The sequence below is a fragment of the Aythya marila genome (genome assembly GCF_965140915.1).
Source record: "Aythya marila genome assembly, chromosome: 3".
Taxonomy (NCBI): domain Eukaryota; kingdom Metazoa; phylum Chordata; class Aves; order Anseriformes; family Anatidae; genus Aythya; species Aythya marila.
In genome coordinates, this window is record NC_139044.1 from 118,084,555 (window position 1) to 118,104,915 (window position 20,361).

Genomic DNA, 20,361 nt, shown 5'->3' on the forward strand with positions numbered 1-20,361 from the left:
GAGAAGACATCTACCATGGCACACCCATTTGGAAACTACTCCCCTGGCATTTTTCCCATCAAACAGCATGGCCCAGGCCCTCAGGAAGTGATGTGTGATGTCTGACGTGGGTGAAGTTCCAAAGTCCTTGAAATCAAGAGAATTGGGATTTCCCAATGTCTAAAGCTCTCCCTCCTTTTCCAGGGAGGATTGGGTTCGATACCAGGACAATAAAGCATCTTTAGTGCTGAAAAGCGTAAGATGATGATAATTAAGAACTAGAAGTCCAGGTGTGTAAATTAATATCAAAGTTGTGGCTGTTGGACTCCAGAGCACCCTCACTGCCTTAACAAATGGACTGAAATTGTTGAAACCTCTCTAATTTTATGTACAACATCCTCGGTCTGTTTAAGACACGGTACCCTTTTCCGTTTGCTTTTTCAAACTGCATTTTGCTGCGGAAGACGACGAGGCAAGAACATCTGTCCTGGGCTGCTGGTGTTTGTTATTAAGCACGTTTTAATGAGGGATAGGAAGAAAGTAAACAGTTTAAAGTACCGCACCACATCCTTGCAATCCAGCGCACAGCTGTTGGAGCGATGGTGAGGGCCCGAGCCCAGCGCCGTGGTATATCCACCGTGGTATATTGGCTGTGGTATATCCACCGTGGTACATCCGCTGTGGTATATGCACCATGGTATATCCGCCGTGCTATAGCTGCCATGGTATATCTGCTGTGGTATATCTGCCGTGGTATATCCGCCGTGGTATATCTGCTGTGGTATATCCATCATGGTATATCCACCCTGGTACATCAGCCGTGGTATATCGGCCATGGTATTTCCGCTGTGGTATATCTGCTGTGGTATATCTGCCATGGTATATCCTCTGTGCTATATCCACCGTGGTGTATTTGCTGTGGTATATCTGCTGTGGTGTATCCGCCGTGGTGTATCTGCCATGGTATATCTGCCGTGGTATATCCTCTGTGCTATATCTGCCGTGGTATATCTGCTGTGGTATATGCACCATGGTATATCCTCCGTGCTATATCCGCTGTGGTATATCTGCTGTGGTATATCCGCGTGCTTGGGCATCGCGTTGGCTTCGCTTGCCTTTGTCATGGGCTTTGAGCTGAGAGAGAGAAAAGATTGGTGGAAAAGATTGAAAAGTCAGCCTCACGTTCCTCGGAGCAGGATGGTTCAAAAATTTGGAGTGCTCCCCCAAAGATTATTGATTTTTATCTCATTTTTTGAAGCACGGTAGCAGCTGGGTTTGCTGGAACAGGGAACTCGTGGCAGCTTAAATTCCACTTCCAAACATGCGCCGTTCTTGCAGCACACGGCATTAGCATTTGCACAGCTCCTCGGAGCAGATATTCTCTTCTGTACGAGGTCATCTCTGCTGGATTACTTAGAGATAGCTCCAAGTAGAGCCCTGTGGAAACGAAACGCAGCGGCAGCGTTCCCAACGGGTTGACAGCAGGAAAGCGAGCGGTTATCAGCCCTTGGCATTGCTCTGACAAAGCAGTTTGCAGATGATAGCAGGCACTTGGTAAGATAAGGGTTAGGCTCGGGGAGGAAAGGGACCCGAGCAACGCAGGAGCCCTAAGCCGTGTAAGTGATTATTTGCGCGTCGTTTGGCTGCGAACCAAACGGGCCCTAACGAGAGAAAAGGACGATCCTGGGAATGTCGTCCCCAAAATGAGGGCGATATCTGAGCTCCACAGAGCTCAGGCTCGGCCGGTGAAGGAGGAGCAAAGGCTGATCTAATCTCCATCAGGAAGTTATTACGAACTAATAGGCAGCGTGCCGTTAGGGCGGTTAATGACTTGAGGGTGTTGGGACACGAAGCTGGGGATCCTCGGGCGAGGAGCGAGCCGGGGATTAAGTTGGCAAAGTTGGCAGTCACCGAGCAAAACGGAGCGGACGGGGTGCTGGGTGGCAGGGGGAAAGGAAAACGCTTTGGGTTTGGTTGGTTTGGGGTTTTTCCTGCCCCTTTAAGGCACGCTTCTGCTTTCGGTCTGCCTCCGTGTCTCAGCTTCCTTCGGTAATTAATGAAGTTCCTCCGTTAGCTTTCTCTCTTTGCAGGGGCCTGCAGCAATTTTGGTGCTCTCCAGAGCTCAGAGGGGTACATAATGGCCAAGTTGTGCCAAGGGCGAGGTTTGGATTGCCCTTTTTGCCTCCTGCCCTTTTGGGACGGGAGCTCCTGAAGCGTCCCAGCCGGGTGGCTGGGGCCAGCAGAGCGCCGCTGCGGCTTTGCAGCAACTTGGGGAGTTTTGAGCAGGTTCGGAACAGCAGCAGCTTGTGTAAACACCAAAATTGGCAACTCTCAGGTTTGCATTTCGATGAGGCAGGTGGAAGACTCAGATTTACGGCGGGGTGAGCATTCGTGGGCGCAGGAGGCGCGGAGACCCGCTGGAAGATGTTTCATACTTGGACTCGAGTGCACGAATGCAGCTTTTCCTTTCCACTGATGTTTTTCCTTCTTTTTTTTGCTCCTTGCTCATCTCTCAGGAGGTCGAGCCCCACGTTTCGTGGTGTGGCAGCCCCTTCAGCCCCGCCAGCATCCCCAGGAGCAGGAGCCAGCAGATAGCTCGCAGGGCCTGATCGCTGTCAGCAGGAGCAATCCGCAGCTGTAACTCGACTTACAGCATTGCCTGTTGGTATCGATTGGCTAAACTAACAAAACCAATCAATTTCTTTTTCAGATTTCTTCTAAAATGCATTTTACACGTTCTGCTTTTCATTTAAAGCCCTGCAGTCGCTGCTAGGACAAGCAAGATCCCTGCAAAACCTGGCAGGCGTTCAGAAACCTAAGAAGCACAGCGAGCTGTTTATTAAACTTCCTCATGAGCAGATAAGACAGCTCACTTTACTGGAACAAAGTTAATATTTTTGTTGTTGTTGTTGTTGCCTGCTCAGTTGTGTAAAATTATTCTTTCCAAATGCAGCGATTGTTTTTCTGACCTTTTAATTTGCGACAGCGGCCTGGCAAAGCCGACTGAGCCCTCTTGCAAAACGGCTCTGCCCTCCCTTGTCTCCACTTGGTGTTGGGTATAAATCAGGCAGCAGCACATGAAAAAGGAGATAAGGAGAGGAAGAGGCCTTCCAGATGCTCAGACACGTTTGCAAGTTTTTAAGCAAAATCGAATTTAGAGGGCACCTGAAAGTGAGTACGTTTTTTTTGGGGGGGGAAGGTAGTGAGAATTAACATTGCCTTCAAACTGTTGTCTGAGCATCCTCACTCCAGGGAGGTTAAAAACAGCTAAAAAGGAGGCTTTTGCACTGGCCCAACAGCTTCAGAGTGTGGAGGAGCTGCAAAAAAGCTTTGGTGCAGCATCTTCCTTGCAGGCAGGCTGCTCTCCTGGCGTCCTCACTATGCGTAGCACGGCACTGAGCAACAAGGAAGTACACGAGGGATTTTGCCAACATGCCACCAACAGTAAATCCTTCTCAGCTCCTCCCTGCTTGCTCTTTATGGCAGGGTGTCGTTTATTAGCTAGGAAATATTAGTGAAATATTTAAATGCAAAGGTGCCAGGCACTCCTGTCTGTTTTTAACCACATTTACAAATGCACGGTGCAATCCGTTGATTTACATCGGGTGTTTCAATGCCTGTGCTTTGTTGGGTTGCAGAATTGGGGGAAAAAGTGAAAATGTGGCCGCTTTTAAAACCTCACTTCGGGCCTTTCAGGGGAAGGTGTCAGTAGCGTGAGCAAGAAACGCTGAGCGCAGGGTTTTGGAAGAAAACAGAAGAGCAAAGATCACCAGTCAGTGCGAGCTTTATTGAAAGGACTTTTCTTTTTTTTTAATGTTGGAAATCTCTAAATGCATGTTCCTACTAATTCAAAGGCTTTCTGATGAGGGGGAAAATACCCAGTGCTGTTGATGTACGTAACCTGTGGATACTTCCTTCCTTTACCTGTCCTCCAGGTATCTTTATATCTTCAGCTGAAAGCTCGTGCCTAATACCACTTGTAAGTGACTTTTATTGTTGCCTCGAGGTGTTGTGCTCTGGGAAGGAGAGCCAAGATTCAGCTCTTTTCACTCATTTCTACCCTTCCCGGGCTGCTGGCAGTGGGACGGCCGCTTCTCCTGCTCCTGGGCTGCCGTGGACTTGTGGAGAGCAGCCCTGCAGCCTCCCCGACCTGAGCAAGCTTTGCAGAATCACATCAAAGAGGCTTTTGGCTCCCTGCTTTCTTTTGCCTAGTGGTCTGAGGTGCCTGGCCCCTACATTTATCTCTTAAGCTGGGTGTTTACAGGTGGCAATGCAGTCACCTCCAATCTTCTCCCTAAAAACCGACTGGGCTGTGCTGCTGTGACCTCTCACCACGAACACTTTTGGGGCTTTCAGCATCCTTGCAACCGCCTGCGTTGTAATTTGGGAACCTCCCTGGTTTCGCTGCTGTGCCAGGGGCAGGGCGACGCAGCCCCCACGGTCTTTGTTCCCAAATTCCTGCTTTACAGTGCTGGTTGCTCTTCTAAGGGTGGCATGAAGGGATCTGCAGTGATGGGAGCCCGGTTCTGTGAGTGCAGCCTCCAAGAGGACCCAGGAGCTGCAGGACACTCGCCCAGCTCTCCAGCCTCTGCTCATTTAACAGGACTCTCAGCCAGAGATGATTTCTCTCTTATTTAGCCACCGCCAGGGGATTTTTGCTCTGTGCTGTGTCCCCTCGAGCTCGCACAGCCTCTCGGCGTGCACAACATCCTGTGGCGAGGAGCTCGAGCACCGCGCTGGCTCGTGGGCGAAGAAACCTCCGTCTCTGCTTTGGTTTGGGACTCGCCACCTGCTACTTTCATTTGTCACTCCCTCGCTGCACCAAGCAGGCTTGCTGCTAACTTCATCTGCTGCTGCTGCGTCCCTCCCCTGGTTTTTGGAAGGTTTTCTCTTCCTAGATGCAAGTTTGCAGTTGTTGATCAGGGCGTGCAACGTCTTTGCTTGGAGTCGGCGCGGTGAAAGATGCAGATCTGGAGTCGGCGCGAGCTGGAGTTTTGCTTGTGACCTGCAGGGAAATGAGTAATGTAGGGCACGAGAACCGATCCTGCTGGGATTTCAGCACGAGCACGTGATTGATGATGATCTAGTTAGATTTTATGACTTGTCGCCTGGCCAATTATTAATCTATTTAATATATCCCGTGTTATGTAATGCGATTCCAGTTACTTGAGAAATCGTACCCTGCAAAGTTCAATCATTTACAGAACTCCAAGTACGTTGCATCAGAGCTGGTAGGGTTTGCAGCCGACCTTGTAATCCGGGCGAAAACACCCCCACGAGTGATCTGTGCTGATAGCCATCAGCTATTTGCTTCCTCTGATTCCTGCTCGGGGGTTGCAGCAGCAGCGTGTCCCTCGTCTGCGTGGGGTGTGAGCTGGGCTGGTCACTTGCTCACCCTCCTGGTGGTTCAAATATTGGCCCAGCAGCGTTTCCTTCAGCATTCTCCAAGTTAAAACTGGCTGAAAAGTCAGATAAATGGTGCTCGGGGTGAAGATCTCTTTAGGATCCAGGTGAAGATCTCTTGCTTTAAAATGCCCAGCGCCGATAGCTGTCGTTTCCCAGCTGCCTGAAATGCTGCTTGGAGTAGGAAACGTTTCCCTGTCATCCTGCAGCTCGCCTATACCTTTTTTTAATTAACAAACAGGAATATTTGGGGCATTCTTCTGCCATTCCTGTGATACTGCTCTGGTCCTGTGCAGTGACTGTGCTCAGCCCCTGCCTGAATTCCCTGTTCCTAGGTCATGGGGATACCTCGGTGTGCTCAAACCCACGAGCTCCGTGTTCTTCTTGTGCCTTTTGGCTTCTCTTGCTCTTTTGTATCACATCATTTCTGATGTATTTTAATATGCCAACGGTTTATTTGTTCTTCTTTCCATTTTTCCATGTTTCTTCTTTCCATTTCATATATATATATATAAATATTCTATATAATATAATTCTAATAATGCATTATATAACATATTATATAATAATATATATAATATATAATATATAATTCCAATATATATTTTTTATATATTCTGATAGTTGCTTTCCTTTCCATCAGGGCCAGCTTGGGGTGAGTAGCTCATTTTTTTAAAACACAGCCAATTGCCCTTCTTAGCACCAGGAGCCAAATCCCCCCCCTGCCACACACCTCACCCCGGGATTCTGCAAACACATACCCACCGTTGCCGTCAGTATTTATATTTTTCCTGTTTTTAACCCTCTCTCCTTCGCATCATCCCATCTCTTTGTCCGAAGGGAGGTGAGTGCAGCCCTCCCAGCACGTTGAGGATGGGGGATGTTGTTTTAGGTTTATTTGGTGGAAGTGAGCACGACAACCACGGCCTCTCCCGACTTCTAGCTTTCATCCCAATCCCTGTGTCGGCTCAGGAGCTGTCATGGATGGCATTAAGATGCTTTTTCTTCCTCTTCTGGACCTTCGTGCCCATTCCTGTGCCTGTGGGTACGGAGTGGGAGCATCAGGAGCATCCCTAATCCTTGGGCTGTGCCTTTTAGGGTGCAGATCCCTGCGTTTCCCGAGCTGTTCCTTGGAGATGCTGCTGGTTTTGGCCTCCCTCCTTTTGCCTTCCCTGATTTTGCATGGATAAATCATAACGAGTGACTTATAGCAGTTGTACTGCTAACGATGGCTGCGTTATTAAGATCTAACAATGTGAGAGAGAGGAAAAAAAGGGATCAGGCACATCCTGGAAGTAATTCCTTGCCCTAATGTGGGCTCTGGACGTGGCGGTTCCTTGGGGACCAAACCTGATCCCGCTGCTGCCTCCTCCCATTCCATGCCTGGCCCCGCAGCCTGGCCCTCTGTGTGTCCAACCCTGGGCTGAACCAGCAAGGAAAAAAACCCACAAAGTAAGGCAATTAAAAGAAAAAGGGTTTGCTGCCAGCCCCGCGTGCTGAGCTGTGACGCCTGGGCACCTCCACGGGCACCTCCGTGGGGTGATGGCAGAGGGGACCCCGCAGCTACACGCCTGGGTTTCCTATCAGCCCTTAGGTGGCTCAGGCTGATGAAGATTAATTGCTGGCCGCTAGAAATAAAACTTAAAAGCAGTGGGGTGACTTGTCTTGGTGGTGGCCGGGTGGATCAGATGGAGCCTGCAGCGCGCGGAGTGGCTTGGAGGAGATTTTCCGGAGCTCGTCTCTGGAGTTCCCGTTTCAAATGACTTTTTTGTTCAAATTCTGGTGATACTTTGTAATACGAAGAGCAAAAAATTTATTTTTCAGCCCAGCAAGGACTTTGCAAGCCCTGGGGTTGATAAAATACCGGCATTTGGGTTGAGAGGAGCGAGGTTCCTCTCGATCCGTGCCGCGACTTAGAGCAGAGCGGGCGGCTGGAGCGCACGGACGCATCGCGGGCTCGATGCCTCCTTACAGCAGATGTACCTCGGGAGGGGAATCATTATTTATGCTCCTCTCGGGTTCAGAGGCTCCCCGGCTTATTGAAGGCGATGCAGCGAGCCTGCGGAAGAGGAGGGACTTGAGAAATCCCCTTGATCCAGATCTCGCTCCACGCTTAGTAACAACAGCAATTTACCAGCAGCGCCTTTGTGCGGCACCGCGCCGTCTAATTATCCCGGCGTGTTACGAGTTCGGTGGTGGTCTGCGGCCTGTAAACACCCGCTGCAATTTTCTGGGGCTGGTTTTTACCTCCTTTTGCTTGCACGGATGCCGCCTCGCGCCGGCGGATTTGCTCCCAGGGCTGTGCTGCCTTTTCCTGGAGGGCAATTTTTCCGTCTTAGGGGTGGTGCTGGCAAAGGAGGGAGGGGAGAATTAAAAATCCACATTGCTTGGACTCCTAAAGCGTTCGTTTGCTTTATTCCCCCAAGAAACTTGCAGCGTGAGGAACCTTGATGAGTCCTTCTACCAAAAATAATGAAAAAAAAAACCCCTCACAGTTGATAGCATGGAAAAGGTCAACAAGCTCTTAATGATGCTGCTGCGAATTAGCAGTTGACCTTAACTGCTGTTTTCCCACTCAAAGCGCTGAGAATTGCATCATGTGAATTATTTGGATGATAACACAGACAAATTGTCTCTTCTTTTGCAGGATTTGTTAATTGATGCTGGGCCCCTGGCTGAAGAATTGATGTGAAGGCTGCCCATGGCCGGCCCATGCCCGTGGTTGCTGAAGCCCTAGGATTCGCCGCCGCTGCTGTTGAATCACCTGAAGAGTCCTGATTTTCCCATGAACCATCTTTCACCTCGGGAAGGTAGAGGTAAGGTTTCAGGTCTCTGTTTTTTTTTTCTTTTCCTCTGGCAAAAAAAGAAAAAAAGTTCAAACCTGTGGTGGAGGTGGCTTTTCGCTGGAGCACCTCTTCATGTGGAATTAATTATTGAGGAGGCTGAAAGCAAAAGGCACCGTTGCGCTCCGTCCTTGGCTTCCTTTGGGTTATTTTCCGTACGTGAGATGTGCAGTCGGTCTGCCTCGCCTTCGGAGCTCCACGAGTTGCTTTCAAAGCTCGTAAAGATGCAATTATTGCCTGAATCAACCCTTCTTTCTCAATATGTTTTGCAAAATTGAATAGCTAATTGCTGCGGTGGCAGAATGGTATGCAGAGGGTTTGTGCTAAAGAATAAACGCGTGGTTTTGGTAAGTCGTTGCACTCTAGGCTGGCTCGCAGCGTTCAAGGCTTCTGATCAGGTGAATCGAGTCCATAACTGGAGAGTTTTAAAAGTCGCCAACTTGGGAAGTCAAAATGTTTTATGGCGAGGGCTGATACAACGTCGAGAGCAAGAAGCGTGTACTCAGCATCCTCGTAGCACTTACTAGCTGATGCATGTAACGACTTGAACACTTCTGTGGTTTGCCCACAGCCGGCAATATCTTCAAGGAAAATAGTTGTAATGGAGCGGTAACTTGGAGAGACAGCAGAATATATTTAGAAATGAACGGAACGGTGAAAACAAGTAGCAAGAAGACGGGTTGGCTGCAGCAGCTGCGTGGCTGTGGGGTTTCCAGCACGGCTGGGAGCAGGGAGGACCTGTACCCCTAATTCCATGAGAAAATTGGCTTCGAATCGCGTGCCATAAGGCAAAAAAAAGGCCAAATGGCTGCGAGCCGTCGCGCTGCTCCCTCTGCGTTAGGAGCTGTAACCCTGGCGTGGTCCTGCGCTTCGGGTAAGCTCCTCCTGGGCGTGATGGCTTGGCTGGAAAACTCATTAGTGCTTCGGTGGCGCTGTGCCTTTGCTGCTGGCCATCACCACGGGTCATCCACACGACTCTGCAGCCTCAATTCCCCGGGGGGATTTCTTGCTGGGCATCTCCCTCAAGCCATGAGGCACCAGCAGAGCCCCGGTCGTGGTGCGTGCAGTTAATGATTAAACTGTGCTGGCGGACTCCTACGATAAACAAACAGGTGAATTCAGGCTTTTTCACCGCAAAAAAAAAAAAAAAGATCACCTTTCCCTCTGTACATAACAGCCGCTTTTTGATTGGAGGCGGGGGAAGCATATCACAAGCAAACAAAAACCCCGAGCTCCTGCTGCTCTTGAGATTTCTTCAGCTTTCTCTCCGGCGCCTCGACCAGATCCAGCCTTTGGCAGGGTGACTTTGCAGCGTGCTTGGCTCTGCTTTTTTCGTCTTCTCCCCCTTGCAATCTCCCCCAAAGCGCTGAGCACAAAGAAAGTGCCCGGCCGTGGCTTCGCTTGGGTTGAGACAGCTCCGGGAGCACCGGGCTGGCAGAGGCAGCCCCGCCAGGGGAAGGGTTAAATTCCTCCTCCCGAAATCGGATAGCTGCGGGCAGGAAGGGCTCTAGATGAGTTTGAAGTGAGGTGCTCTGGATTTCCCCTGATAGCAGGGCTGGCAAAGTAGCCCCTGCAGTTGTGTGTGTGGGGAGAAGCCGGGAGGGGGCCCTGCCTTTATCCCACCTGGCACCTCCCATCTGTTTGCTCTTCTTTCCCTCCCGGCTTATTAAATTTCATTCTTTCCCCTAGCAAATGGCCATTTTGGCATTGTGCTGAATCGCTTTGCTCTGGTGGAGCTCCCTTCCCCTTTATCCCGGGCTGGGGCTTGGAGATGAAAAGCCCCAAATACGCCGCCTGCGCCCCGCCGCCTCCCCGCCCTAGCCCTAGGTCTTCGCCGTGTTGAAACTCCCTCTTTATTCCTTAATGATCCTATTCCTTCCACTTTAAATAGATTTCCTGCTGTTAATGAGGTTTGCAAGTGTGGCAACACTTTTCTAAAGCCCATCTCCTGCGAGGTATTTGCTGGAGGTGAGCTCTGGAGTCGCAGCCCCTCGCTGCAGCGGCGGCGCTTTCACCTTCGGTTGCTTTTGGAGGGGGGCGTTGTTTCTGCCCCACTGACCCAGAGAACCTCACAGCCTTTTGGGAGGAAATACCCCAGGTTTGGCTCTCCTGAAGCCTGCTTTTATTAAGCAAAGAGCACAGACGAGGCAAGCCCCCTGGAGCCAAGGCTCCCCCGGTTGTTGGCCGAAGCTCGGTGAGTTCGCAGCGGGCACGTGCCAGCAGTGCTGCTTCTCAGAGCTGGGGTTCGTGGGCCCTGCACGCCCACCTGTGGCCACGCTAGCAGCAGATAGATGATCTAGAATCTGTCTAGATCACTAAACAAAAATATTCAAGACTCTTCTTTATTGTCCTTTTTGAAAAATTAGCACGGGCGCATGGGCGTGCAGTCTCCCGGCACGTTTCTTTTCGTGCTCGTAGGGCAGACATTGCAGCCAGCTGTCCCTAGCAAAGCAGTTCTCGTTTATATTAAAAGCATCCGCACTGCTGAAGGTGTTCGGGTCTGAGCTGAGCCCCCCAGCTTTGTTTTTATTTGGTCGTTTGACTCTGGTGCCAGCTGTTGTGCTGGGTGCTTGTTACGTGCTGAGGAGGTGTCAGCACAGCGCCACGGACAAAAGCTTTGGGCTTACGTGGGGAAGAAAACAACTGATGGGGTTTGGGATGTCTGCTGGTGACTTGGGCTCCTCGCTAAGTGAAGGAAGGATGATGCTGATGGGGGAGCTGCTTGTAGTTTTGCATCTGAGATCTTTTTCTGTTCCTTTTTTTTTTTTTTTAACCCTAAATGCCATCGGATGCTCTTGTTTTCACGTGGAGATCCTGGAGTTCGGTCAGCCTGGGTGCCTGGCTCATGCAGGAAGTATTTGGGCCACCTGCCTCTCCTCCATTAGGGAGAAATTTGTGGTGTTAGCACCTTCAAAACATTAAAATGCCCAGGCGAGGATTTGCTCATCTGCCATTAAGCGTTGGTTGCCCAGGGGCATTGCTTATGTCCATTTTGGCCCTATTTTTTCCAACTTCCAGAATTCGGCGCTTTTGATCTGTCTCTGAGAGCAGAGGATTTGCAGAGAGTTAAACCCTTTGTTGAGAGTACTTGTGCCTTTAGTTACAGGAGGGTTTTTTTTCCCCATTTATCACCCAAATCATTTTGCCGTGCTGATGCGAGTACGCAGGGCTGGGAAGATCTGTTTTCTGGGAAACTTTCAGAAAACAAACACCAACCCCCCAAAGCCACCTCTTGGCTGGCAAAAAAAAAGTGAGAAGAGTTCCTGTGCCGGTTCTGCTTCCTCGAGGAGGTGTTTTTGGATGCCTCACGCACACGCCAGCGAGGTTTTGCTCGATGTGGGGCTCTGTTTGCCTCTCACGGAGCGAGCTCTCGCCGTGCTGATCCTGCTGCGTGCAGGTTTGCACCTTAAAACCCTCACGTGCCCGTCTTCCAAGATCGTAGGGAGCTGCTCTGCTCGCCTGGACCAAAATTTGAAGCATTTCCTGGCCATTTTGCCTGAATACTGGTTTCTGTGATTGTTATTTACGGGTGAGTCAAGCTCCTGAGCTGAAGACAGCGGCGTTGTCTACAGCTGTACTTTCCAAGAACCAGAAATGCTGGTGAATAATTTTCATTACGAGCGAGCTTCGGGAGCGCAGCGCCCACGAAATCCTGGGGATTAGGGATGCAAATTTTGCTCCTCCTCTCTACGAATTCCTTTGTGGCGTGTTGTCCTTGCCCCGCCGGCCATGCCAACGCCTCGGAGCACCTCGGGTGGTGCTGAGCACCTCTGAGGACGTTGCAGGCAAGAGTGAGAGCACTGAGAGAAATCCAGCACCCGCAGAGCCCGATGCCCACTCCCTTGGGATGGCTCTCACCTGGGGCTCTGGTTAGCTGCTGTGCAGGAACTCCCCCTTCGCTCTAGAAGGTGGAAAGGTGAGCGATGTTCTTCCTAAAATCTCCTTGTCCCCCCCAGGTTTTTCTACCTCTCACTCCTTTACCTTTACTTAACCTTTTGGGGTGCTGATTTAGGGGCTAGGAGAGCGGTGGTGACTGCGAAGAGGCCGAGGAGGCAGGAACAAATCCCAATCCAATGATGCATTCCCCTTTTATTTCCATAAAGACCTCTCCTTGCAGATTTCCGGAGCCTCGTGAGGTTAATAAAGCCCTGGCTTGAACGTGTTTTCCCTCCCCAGCCCTGCTCCCTTCCCCGTGTCATCCCAGCCTTCCTTTATCCCGTGAAAGCCACACGTTTGTTTAATGGGAGCCGCCACAAATCCCCACTGCAGACGAACGTATACGAACATATATTTGGAGGAGTTCAAATGAAATTCCAAATCAAAGGCAAATTTGCCCCCTTGCTTGTTGCAGTTGATAGCAAAACGTCACCTGGGAGGGAGCGCGCCCCTGGTAGGAGCGTGAAGGGTTTGCTGAGCAGGGAGGAATCTGCGGGGAAAAGCCCCAGTGCGAAGAGTGGAAAAGCAAACTAATTAGTGAATTTTAATAACAAAGTAACGCCATATCGGATGGATTGTACGTCTGTCGGCGTTCGATTTGTACGGTTGAGCAGTTCCCGTGTTCCTCTGAATGTGGAAGAAATGGAGAGAAAATCTGCTATTGAGACGCCGGAATGGAATTGGGAGGGGAAGGGGATGTGTGAAAGGCAGCCTGAAACGTATGGCAGCTGTAGCAGGAAGCGGTCCGGAGACAGAAAATGAGTAAAAGTGGAGGGGTTAACAAAAAAACCCTTCAACGAGCACAGATCTGAATGGGCAATCCGAACCCGTAACCGCACGAACGAAAGAGCAGCCAAGAAATGGGTGTGTGGGAATGGATCACTCGAGATCCTCACAGAATCATCCAGGTTGGAAGAGGCCTCCAAGATCACCCAGTCCAACCTCTGACCTAACACCAAGTCCTCCCCTAAACCATATCACCGAGCTCTACATCTAAACATCCTTTCAAGCCCTCCAGGGACGGTGACTCCACCACTTCCCTGGGCAGCCCATCCCCAAGCCTCACAACCCTTTTGGTAAAGAAATTCTTCCTAATATCCAAGCTAAACCTCCCCTGGTGGGGGTTTCTGCTCTTGATGGAGTGGAAAATATTTGCCAAAACGAAGCAGAATGGTGCTGGTGGGGAGGGTTATTTCTGGTAGGGGGGTTGCGGAGCAGCTGCTGTGCCGGGCAGAGGTTTGCACGATTTTTGCAAAGCCTGCACGAGGCTCGTGGCTGTTGATACACAATTAAAATAGGAATTTGCTAAAATTCATAGGAAATGCCGTCCAGATCCATGCATTAGCATTGGCACAGCATAGAAAAAAACCTTCAAATCCAGCAGGGGTTTCCGTGCACCTTTATTTAACCGCAGGGCACTGGTGCACCCCCCTGCTTCCATCACCCCAGCGAGGAGTTTAGCAAAGCCGCCGAGCGTCTCCGGCTGCAGTCTCGCCCGAAGCTGAGGCTCCTCCAAACTTCTTGCATTTGTCTCCTCTTTAATCCCTCTCTCCTGCGTCTTTGGTTCACAAAAGCCAGTAATCAGAGACCCAAGCACATGTCGGGGCGATGATGTACAGATACAGCTGCGGCATTTTTGCTCAAATATAACGGTGTAAGGTCACGATCGAGCCCCCTTTGCTCGATATTTCTCCGGGCTCTATCTTTAGACGGAAAATACAGCTGCGTAGCAGCCTCCTGACCGACGGGGAGACGGGGAGGAAGCTTTTCCAGTTGCTGTCAGCGTATTATTTCTGAACGCGCCACGAAGAGCGGCACAATGCAAAAACACAATGCTCATCCCCTCGTCTCCCTGTTTCTCCAGCCGATGAAATACTTCGTTACAATTAGAGGCTGGTTGCTTGTTCTTCCCCCAGCAGTTAAACTCCAGACCTCTCCCACCCTGTTGTTATTAACGGGAGCGTTGATGGAGAGCTGTTCCCTCAGCCCTCTCGCGCTGCTGCGCGCCGGGGCTGGGTTTTGGATGCTGCAGCGGTTTGTGCAAATGATGGAGTAATAATGGATGAGCGACAGGGTAGGAGCAATCCAGCAACTCTTCTGCATGTTGAAGATGAAGGACAGATCAATTTTACAGCCGTTAGCAGCGACGGGAGCGTTTGCAGACAAGTAGATAAGTCACGAAAAAAATAGAAATCGCTCCGCGCGCCACTTACCATCCATTGTCAGCGCCGTGGCTGCACACGGGGTAAAGAATTTCAGTAAGTATGAGAATCGTATTAAGATTTTTAATTAACTCATCAGCAGGCTGATACATATTTCCTGACAGCTAGCTGAGGGCTGCAGCTCGTGAGAGCAGCACCCACCTTGGCTGAAGGCTTGGTGAAAGCCCTTCGTCGCGGGTGCTTGCAGCGAGTTTTCTTTCCTGGGCTCTGAAGAGAAGAATGGAAATGAAAAATGTGCATGCAGGCCTGATTTTTTGCTGTTTTTAAGGGTAATTCAGTGAGGGAGATGACTGCTATGGCGCAAGGCTGGGGAGTGAGAGGCTGGATCAATTCTTGCTTTGCTCCTCGTTCGCAGGGCAGCGGTCCTCAAAATGAGGCTGGATATTTCCCTCGGGAAGGTGTGATGTCATGAAATAGGGTGGCAATTCGTTGCCTTTCTTCTGAAGGGAGCCCCCCAAAGCAAACACGTCAATATTAATAAAATGAGAGTGATTTCCACCGCGAGCACCCAGCGCTGCAGCCTCCCTGGGGCGAGCACCCATCCCCAGCCCTCAGCAAGCGCCGCGCTGCAGCTGAGGCTTCTCGGTGCTTTGGTGCTTTAACCGGGGGGAAAATAAAAGTCTTACTCCTGTAATAGTGTGATGGCATCAGGAGAAAGCAAGCTGCACCCTTACACCAGGGCAAACTTCACACAGAAGTGCTGGAGCCATCGGATTTGTTGGTGTTGGTTGTGCCGCTGTAGGCACCGCGTGCCCGGGTGGCTCGTGGAGGTGAAGCGTAGCCCCCTGCACGGTCACTCATCCTCGTGAGCCAAGCATTTTTTTCTGAATAATTACCAAATACTGGGTAGTTTCCTTTTTTTTTTTTTTTTTTTTTACAGTGAGCTTCATTTTCTCTTTGCAAAAAATTGCGCCAGGAGCTTGAGGACATTGTAGCAGAAATGTGCACTTACACAAAGAATATGTTCGTTGCGTGCGCAACATTACGTAAGCTGGCCTTCAATTTTTCCAGTTTGCACTGGAAAATGCTTTTCCTACAGAATTCCAGGGGTGCTGAGCTGGATCTGCAGCCAGGTAGGCTTTTCCCCCTAGCTTTTTTTTTTTCCCAGTTGAAGTTTTCTTTGAAAGATCAGGTCTTCTGCTTGCGTTTTTGCACTTTGGGGAACCGTTTAATTCGTTAGTGATGATTCCTGACTGCTTGGACAAAGCCACGTCTCTGGAGCTCTGTTCGAGTGACGAATTTTGGGGGAGAATTCAGCGGGAATGACACTGGGTTACTTGTAGCTCGCAGCCCTTTGTCACCTTTGTGCAATCCTGTGCCTTTCAAAAGATGTCCTACTTTTCGGAAACGTTATGTGGAGCAGCCCAGCCTTTCCGCTGCATTTTCCCCGGCACTCGCCTATTTTTGTGCCGTGGAACTGCTTGGTTTTAAGGGCTGCTGAGTAGTGTCAGTGGAGGGATTTGGTGTAATTTTCCTGTATAAAACGGGGTTTGTTGCTTTGCATTGGCCCTTCAAGGCCACCACGCACCGCAAGGCCACCACTGCCGCCCCAGGTGACCGAAGGGAAGGGGTTTTAGGGTGCAGCTCTTCCAGATACAGCAGGGTTTTGGGATGCTCTTCGAGATGGAGCTGGGTTTTGGGGTGCCTGGCTCACCACGAGGAGCTGGGGTCGTGTTTTCCAGCCCTCACATGTGAGCAGATTGCAAACGCCGTGGCTTCACACGCCGCGTCCACCAGCTGGAAGCTGCTCTCTGTTTTAACACAGCAGATAATCGTGGCTCTCTTCTGCTATTAATATCTGCAGTGTCATAACATCGGTTTGGGCTTATTTCTGCAGCACTTGCCTCCTGGAACTCCCCGTGGCCTGTGTGCTTTAATGAGTTTGGCCTCACGTTCCCTCCATGGGGGAGCCAAACTCCCCCAGCCCCTCCTGGTTTCCCCCGTTCCTCCGTGCAGCGACGTCCTGGCTCTCCTGTGCCATACAAGAAACGTTCATTTTCCCTGTACCCAGGCACGCTTACACCCATTTCTGCGGTATGAAATTACCCTTTTTCCCCCATTTAAATACACTCCATCACCACTCTGGTTTTTAACACCCCCCTTTGTATCTAGGGCACGAGACCTTAGGTACCTGGCGCTGCGTTTTCCTGCGCTTCCTCGAAGCAGGGCTATGGTTTGTGGTGCTGCCCCATCCCTTTTCTTCATTCTTAGGACTCCTAATTACAGTTCTCTGTCCTTTTTTTTTTTTGTTTAAATGCTTCTCATTCTGCTGGTTGTTCCATGAGTACCTATTGTTTTAGCCAAGCCTATGATTTAGCAGGAAGCCTGGGCGCCTGCCCGCGAAGCGTGCGCTCGCGGGGATGCTGGAGCGCAGGAGCTGATCCCCTCCTCGTTACCCTGTTCTTCCTCACACACACACAGCAGGAGCCTGCAGGGGCGAAATGGGTGCAAAACGGTGTCATTTTAGCTCAGCTGCATCTCTCACCTGGTTCCTTTTGGGGCAGAGCAGCTCCACGGGGCGAGGACGCGGTGCGGAGAAGCCCGTGGCGTTTTTTCCTCGTGCGTGCACACGAAACAAACCAGCTCGTGGTGCTTCTGTTTAATTCGGAGGCGACGCGTAGGAAAGGTGGGACAAAACGAAGCCCCGTCGTATTTTCTCGGCGAGCAAATTACCATTTTTTTTGGAGCATCTCCCAGTGGGTCCTCCTGAACTTTTTGAGTCTTGCAGGCTTCCCACTGCAGATGCCTTTGTTGCAGAGCTCGCGCCACAGGAGCTCTCTGCAGCCTGCTTCAAGGAGAAAAACCTAAAGGAGAATGCGAGGAGGAATTATATAACGAAGGAACGGATCGGTCTCGCTACGGTAAAGCACAAAAACAAAGAGGGAAATGGGGTGTTGGATAATAGTAGTGCCAAAGGGCTGCCCCAGCACCCCCATGGTGCTGCTTTGCCCTCCGCAGGGAGCAGGATGCTGGTGCTGAGCTGTGGGAGCTTCTGGAGGGAGCTTCTCGGAAATGGAAGGTGGTTTCGGGGCTTGGAGCTGGCTCTGGATGGAAAACAAACAAAAACCCAAATACCTTTAAAACGCTTTTGTTCCTCAAATGCATCGCTTGGCAAATCGGAGTGGGGATACGGTGTGCTGGGGGAATCGGGGAGGGGATAAACCATCAGGAAAAAAACCTCATATGTAGATAGAGCTTGAAATAAAAAGGGAAAAGTGGCTTTTTACGTGTTATGGCTAGAATAGCAGTAGGCAGTGATGTGTTTCCAAACTGCACAAGGGCCGAGGGGTGTCCTGTGGGGCCGAAGGGTGTCCTGTAGGGCTGAGGAGCAGTCCAGTTCTCCCAGCAGCACCCGGATCCGTGCTGCCTGTTCACCTATAACCTTGTAAAACGCTGCCTGTAGCTGCACTTGGAAGTTGTGCAGCTCAATAAGCTCGGACATGCCTGGAAAAATTAAAAGCGATCGTAGCATTGAGCAATCACCTTTTTTTTTCTTTTTTTTTCCATTTGCAAAGCACGTATCTGGGGAATCCACATGAAGCGCCCACCTTTGGGATCCCCTGCACCATCAGAGGCTACGGGGCACAAAACTGGAGCGAAAAGGGGCGAGGGCAGCGTGCGCTTGCCCCAAGTAACCTCCAGCTGGGGCTGCTGCAGGGACGGCAGCCGAAAGGAGGAGCCGCTTCTGCTCACGTGCCGGGCTCGCTGATGTAATATTTGCTCGGCGTGCACGCACTTCAGCGTTCCTGTGGCGTGGTAAAATGCTGTCAGTGGTGGCAGGCCTTAATATAAACAAAATAACCCGAGCTGTGCGTGCCTCGCGCTCGCACCAGGGCACTGCAAAACAGGACTGCGAATAGTTGCAAACGCCGTTTGTGCGCGGGGTAGGCTTGAGCCTGGAGCTCTCGGGGGGGGCTCTGAATTTGTTCCAAAGGTTCGGAGCACCAGCAGCTTCCCCTGCAGCCATCTGCAGCCTGCTTGGCATCGCTGAGCATCGGGCACGAGGTGCAGGAATTGCACGGGCAGCGACTCAGCGGGGCACGGAACCAGCCTGCTGCTCCCCGCCGCCGCCGCGCTTCGGCCACGAAGCTTCCAGCTCCAAGCACAGCACTTCGCTTGTCGCCGAGCTTACTGCTTGGTAACGAGAAGCACTAATTAATGCGACGTGGAACCGAGAAGTTTTCCCTTCCTGCTGCGATTCGGTTTTGTTTGCTGAGTATTTAGGTGATGCTCGAGAGCGTGGTGGTTATTCCTGTTCCTAACAGGCTGGCGTTTCACAGCAGAATATTGCTGTGTGCTATCGTACGGGCGGTCAGATGCTGTCTAGAGATTAGATTGCAGTAATTTAGGGTCAGAAATTTGCTTTACCACAGATAGTACTTGAGCTCGGGCACGGAGCCTAAATCCTCTTCCTGGTTTTCTTTCAAAGTCCGTATTCATTTCCCGTGTTGGAATGGCAGAGCTTTATTGGAATCCGTGTGAGATTTCAGTTGTATTGTACTCTGCCAGGCCAAAGTGTTCGTCTGCAACATGCCCTGCTCTCCTCCGTGCTCGGTGTTCATTTCCATTTCCTCTCCCATGCCCCTGCTCCAGTTGCTCAGGGGTTTCAACCCCAGGGAGCATCTGAAGCTGGCCTCTCATTTCGTGGTGCGTGGCAGCTGGCTTGGAGCTTCTCAGCATCGCTCTGGAACAGCCTGTTGACTCATTTCAGGAAATGGGCATATTTTTATCACCTTTTTTTTTATCACCTGTTGCAGGCTGGGGGAAGCTGAGTCCTCTGTGCCGGGCTCAGCACCCTTCTGGGATGTCACCAGGCAATTGCTGAAGGGCAGGAGATGAGCAGAGGTGGCATCCGTCTGTCAGAAGCTGCCCGTGAACCTTAAATACTTAGCTCTTTTTTTAATTAATGGTCTCCATACCATTCCCTTAACCCCTCTGTCTTCAGCTCCCTCAAAGTGGCACCATCGTAACCTCCTCAGCTCCTGCTTTGGGGCAAATGGCTCCTAAAATAAAATGATCTGGAGGTGACAGAAGGGTTTATTTCCCAGTTCCCTTCCAAGGAACAACTGCTGTAGGGCCAGGCTGGGCTGGTATGAGGATTTTTCTGCTCAGGGGTGTCACCAGCACTCCAAGGTAATCTGCCATTAACCAGAAGAATACATCCTGCTTTTAAAGTTGGTAATTAAGAAGGACTCATTTAGGTTCTTCTTGGCAGCTTCCAGCAAGCCAGGCTCTGTTTGAAATTATTTTTGGTACTCTGTGAAAGCAATACCTACTGGATAGATGTGGCCCCATGCACAGCCCCAAAACCACTTACCAAGCTCCCTTTTTAATAACAAAACCCTAAAAGCCAGACAAACCCCAAGTCCCTTCCAGGCTGTTCCACTGGCATGAAATCCTCCTGCGGCTCCTGTGCCTTGCTGGTGGGCTCTGTCCCTGCAACACCAGAGGCAGGGCTGGCACCCCTGCACCCCGAGCCCTTCTCGTTGCCTGTAGCATGTCCAGGATATTTCCTGTGGCCACAGGAATCCTAGGGGATTTTTGTCACCTTGTGAAGGAACTTCTCGAATTCACTGTATTGCCGAGTGTGAGCAGTTGGCTCGGAAATTGGGTGCAGAATTGCTAAACTTTGCCACGGTGGGGCAATCTCCTGGGGAGAAATGTGCTCTTTTGGAGCGTAGGAGAATCCTTGTATAGCCCTGAAGAGCTTGGTTTATGGCCCTAAAGGGAAAGTTCCCAAATCCTGCCACGTCACTTGGACCCGACTGTGTTTCTACCCAAAGATCTTTGGCAATTTCTGTTCACAAATGGGGCAGCCGGTGCCCCTCCGGGGGCCACCTTTAGGCCAACCGTGAGGAAGTTTTCGTGCATTCATTCAGCTGAAGCAGATATTTATTTATTTATTTAATGCCTGCTTTTGCAAAACACGGTTTGTTTTACATCGTTAACCAGAAATAGGGTGTTTTGCAGCTCTCTCC

At 50.7% G+C, this 20,361-nt stretch overlaps 1 protein-coding gene across 5 annotated transcripts in view; it reads left to right on the forward strand.

The window, feature by feature from the left end:
* NCOA1 (nuclear receptor coactivator 1) overlaps positions 1–20,361 on the forward strand; it is a 150,403-nt gene that overhangs the window by 36,525 nt on the left and 93,517 nt on the right. For 4 of the 5 annotated variants that reach the window (XM_082756848.1, XM_082756850.1, XM_082756851.1 and 1 more), the window contains exon 2: positions 8,030–8,198. The gene's annotated coding sequence lies outside the window, so the exon portion shown is untranslated. Of the gene's footprint in view, positions 1–3,079; positions 3,151–8,029; positions 8,199–20,361 lie in introns of those variants that run through there. The other variant, XM_082756849.1, reaches the window with a different exon arrangement.